This window comes from Zootoca vivipara, chromosome 4 (genome assembly GCF_965207765.1).
Source record: "Zootoca vivipara chromosome 4, rZooViv2.hap1.1, whole genome shotgun sequence".
Classification (NCBI taxonomy): domain Eukaryota; kingdom Metazoa; phylum Chordata; class Lepidosauria; order Squamata; family Lacertidae; genus Zootoca; species Zootoca vivipara.
Window position 1 is genome coordinate 42,364,274 of NC_142587.1, and position 5,268 is coordinate 42,369,541.

Below are 5,268 nucleotides of genomic sequence, written 5' to 3' on the forward strand. Positions count from 1 at the left end.
GCAGTTGGACATGTGAGCATTCCTCCTGAAATTAGATAGGAATTAGACAGAATTTCCATCACACCTTTGAAAAAAAAAGCACAGTATATGGTTTTGTGAATTGAAATATCCAAGGAACTCAATGCTTGTACCAACCTAGTCAGATACATGGGGCTTTACTGAGGGTTTTTTTAAATGATAATGTCACAGTGTATTTTTATGTAAATATTTTATTTTATTATTATTCAATTAAAAGTGAAAGAAATGCACTGAACAACTAAATCCATTGTAAAATGCCTGATGCAAAGATCCGTTTTTGTAATGGCACTTTTACTGAATCTTCAAGGACAGTAATTTAGTTTTCCCAGTTCTTTTCCTGATAATCCTAGTAACAGTAGCCAGTCACAATCATCTGGAAATATATTTTTTAAAAGATTTTAAAAATCCCAGTCCCATAAGCACATAGCTACATATGTTTTTATTTGTTGTAACCTTGAGCAATAACAGCTCACAAGCTTATTGTAAACAGGAGCCTGAGAGGCCCAGTGAACAAAGATTTATTTGTTGGTATTTATTTATAACCAGCCCTTCACCAAATGGTCTCTGGGGTGGGGACATTAGAACTATTTATGAACAGTATCAATAAGGCTAAATCATCCACAGAATATGTATTGCAGCAGATAAAAAAGAAGAAGAGATGACTCAGCTCAGAGGGAAGGTAATTCCACAGGCACAGAGCTATCATGGAAAAGGCCCTCTCATAGACTCCCATCCTATGGACTTCACTCTGTGGCAGGACTACATGCAGGTCTTGCTAACCTTAATTCATGGGCCCCAAGTTATTCATGGTTTTATATGTTATCATAAGCTAAGCAGGCTAACCTACAGCTTTCCAGATGTTGTTAGACTCCAACTCCTACCAGTTCCAGGTAGCATGGCCAATGGTGGGGGGGGGGTGTTGGGAGTTGAACAATCTGGAGGGCCACAGATTAGCCATCACTGGTAAATTGACTTTCTCAAGGCAATATTCAAAATCAGTGATTCCCAATTTGGGGTCTGGGGACCCCTGGGGGTATGTGGAGCACAACCACTTCTTTTGTCATTTTTGCATGGTAATATCACAAATTTTATGGTCTGTTTTAGTGCTGTATGATTTTTCAATGTATTAGCCAAAATCTGTTTTGAAATCACATCTTGAAAATGATTTTGACCCAGCAATACGCAGGAATGTATCGCTCCTCGTGCAAGGGAGAGCAGGGCAGCTGATTTTAAAGCACCACCAATATCGCACCATGATCTCAAGCATTCACGTTGCTGATGTAAAAAATAGGGGGCCCTCAGTAATTAGCTAATTGGGAATCACTCTCCTAAATGATAAAACCCACACTCATTTCTAGGGCACATAGGCTTTGTAACAAGAATAGGGTCGTCTCTTACACATCACACAAAAAGAGGAAACATGGTACCAAAAAGGGGAATACAACAGGACGTCAATTTGCATAAAATGTTCACATGTTAATTTATGTGTATAGATGCAAATTTGAAAATTAGCATAGTTCGAACAGAAATACACTTCACCATAGAGGGGTAGACTGTGACTAAATGACCTGTCAGACTATTCAGTTGATGTCCAAATGATGACAATGGGCACCTTCAAGGCCTTTGATCTCCCTTCTTATGCTTCATTATTTTTAAACCAGAGTAAAGCTGCACACTGTCCTCTGTAAAGTAGGACATCTGGCCAGCCAAAAGAGTGGTGTTGTTAATTATAAATATGATACATTGCCTTTTTAATTTATTATTGAACACCTACTTGTGTAATACTGAGCACAATGAAATCAACGGAGGCCTCAGCTATTGGCAGCTTGTAGCTGATACGGGGCTAACACAAGTCACTTTACTCCTTGTGAGCTTTTAAACCACCCAACACAGATGTCTTCCTTGGCAAATGAGCTTTTCTATTAGATCTTGTTTTTACCAGGTTTTCCCACCAAAAAATAATAATGACTTCGTTGTGTAGCACATATGAGCTGAAGCAGAACACCCACATCATTATACAATAGGAAACTTATGTCGTCTTTTGTTTATGATGAAACAGCGCAATTGAAACAAAATGGATTCTTTTCTTCTTCTGCAGCTCCTGTTTATTATTTCCCCAAAGTAACATCATAGCTGCTCTTTATTGCAGAACCTACTCACATGTAGACAATATCTCTATGGTGTTAGGACTTGGAAGGAAGGAACCTGTTTTCCTGGCTTCTCCAACATCATTCCTTCTCCAGGAATGCAATGGAATGGAAAAGAATGCCAGGACTAGCTGCTGTGTTGAGGTTTAAAGCACAGTTTATGCATGCCTCCAGGAACTGGAAGATGCATCTATGAACAAGCATGAGCCAAAAAGCTTCTTCCCAGAGGCTCTTGTATATATGAGTGTTTTGCCACAGCAATGTGAAACACATATTGTGTTCAAAAGACTATGTCAAAGATGCATTTTCCTTATCTTTAAAAGAAAAAAGTAATGCGCAGTAAATCTTTCCTAAATGATACCAGAAATCCTGAAAATATCCCTTACTACTCTGTATAAAAATAGAACAATCTCCTACAGCATATAAAAGGAAGCCAAGGAATCTAAAGTCAAGTAATGGAACCTTTGGGGTTTCAATCCGCTCTGTAAGTACAATTCTGTTTTAACAATGAGCGACCCTTTCTACTCAACAGGAGTAGAAAAAACATGATTTGGCTGACTGTTTCTTTCTATAACTTTATCTGAAGCAGCCAATACTGACCACTATCAAAGTCAGGATACTGTGCTAGATGGATTAATGGCCTGACCAAATGTGACAGTTTGATCTATTCTTATAAGCAGGAGGATTAGTATGTAATTCATGTGCAAAATAATTTGTCAGACTGTCATAAGGGGTTTACATTGCCCCAAAGACACACATTGCATGAGTGACTGATATAAAATTTCTACTTACATATGAAGGTTAATGCTTAAGGCAGTCAGTATTTTTGGACACACACAAACACACAATTCCTTCCTGAAATATCAGGATATTGTGTCTCTCCATACTGCAATGCACATACTACCAGTGTCATTTTTTCCCCAGTGTGGGAAGAAGCATAGGAAAAAAATGGTTTTGTATAAAAAAAACTTCCAGTGCTATGTTGGCAGGAGCTGGGGCAGAGCAATGGGAGCTCACCCCTTCATGGGGATTCAAAATGCCAACCTTCTGATCAGCAAGCCCAAGAGGCTCAGTGGTTTAGACCACAGCACCACCCGTGTCAAGTATCACTGTTTGAAAAGTCTGTAACTGGTAAACCAGCTGGAACTGGGCATAAACACTCCTAGTCACTGGAGCTACCAAGGCCTCTGTTACCAATATTGGATCAAGGTGCCTTTCATCAAAAATTTGCATACTGTTGCACATGACCCCAATTTCTGAGAGGTGCAAGATCCCAGTGATTCCAGGTACTTACCCAGGGTTCGTGCTTCATTTGGAATGAGGCACAGTAGAGACTGTGGTGTCTTTATAATACATGGTTTATTTACACATATATACAAGCTCCTATGATGGAGGGGTTCACAGCATTAGCACCCCAAATGGCTCATGCTTCTCTCACAGCCACAGTCTGAAGCAGAAATCAGGCATGGCTCACAGCCACAGTCTGAAGCAGAAATCAGGCATGGCTCTCTCTCTCTCTCTCTCTCTCTCTCTCTCTGGTTTCCCATTCCTCTGTCCTCTGGCACAGAACCACGTCTTTACCCGAATGACCCATACTAAGGGCATTACATCATCAGGAAGCTAGCCTGGCTGTTCCAGGAATTTCAATCCTTCTTTAGATTTAAACACTTTCTAGATCCAGGAGTTGGAAGGAAATTGCCATATAGCTTACCCACACACCCTTCAGGTAGATGCAATTCAATCTAGAACAGTCTAACCAATTCCCATCCTGGGCATGAGAACCATCCACAAACAGTAGTTCTCTCTTAACAGAATGCAATTATCATGAGTTCTTATACTTAAAAAAAATCTGGTACATCAGTGGACATTTATAGTTTTTTCCACCCTTACCATGGGAAGAGAAAGCACTTCTATCCATAACAATCCTTCCCCCTTCCTCTCAGCTGCCTCTTTTAAAACGGTGCCATATTTACCATCTTTTCAAATGCGCTTCTCATATCAAAAGAGTCTCTTGCAATATTGCGACTGAAGTCTTTACCCATGAAGCAGATTGTAAGTCAGTTTCTGTTTCTTCCCACCCCAAATCCTAATTTCCATCATCCATATTTTCACAACAGTTTGTGATTTTTTAAAGGTACTCGTGAAAATTCACCAGCAGTTTAGTTTAGTGTGAACTTCTCCTAATATGCAAATCTTTGTATGCAGTTTTGCCATATTTGTGTGTGTGTTTGTGTGTAAATAACGTTTCTCTAATGGTATACACATTATTACACATTATTTTCACTAATATTACCACAGTAAATGCATTTTTGCACATGGTACTTTGCTAGAGAACAGCACTGAAAAATTCAGAGAAGCATAAATTTCCATGCATGGCTATGTTTAACTTCAAGTACTTTGGAAAAGTGCAGGTTATGTTTTGAAGTGGAGATCTTTCTCCCAGTCTGTACAGTATTTACATTGAATTTGAAACTGAATTTACATAGAAAAGTGTTTTAATTGTTTTTATATGTGAAATTGTTTTAAATTGTTTTTATAGATGTAATTCTGCCATTGTTTTTATTGCTGACATATTTATTATGAAATTACTTTGATATATTTTATGGGAAGCAATTCATAAATTGGGGGGGGGGAATAAGCTACAGAGTATATATAAAAATGTAAATGCACCTTTTGCAGACCAAATATGCATTACACCAATTATTTTAAAGGTGGTATTATTTTGGGGAAACATAAATGTAGCTACTACCAGTCCAGAGCTATACAGAGGTGAATGTAGCTGGTACTTATACAGAATGAGCATATGTGTGAGAATTAATCCGTCCTACGTCCAAGTGTCCTGCTGATCCACATTGCTTTGGGAAAATTGTAAAGCCATCATCTAACTGCTTTACTGAACCTATTCAGTCAGACAAATTATGAGTCTCATGGTCAAACTGCAAGTTATGTTAATGGTGAGACTAGAAAGCACATTAGGATTTTTAAACACTGTAATCCTAGGCACAAGAGAATTTTCATCGGGACTAGAACTCATCGTGGGATGGCGATATTTAAGCCTTCCATTTCCAGCTGTGCTCTCAGTAAAAAAAACAAAACCCTACAC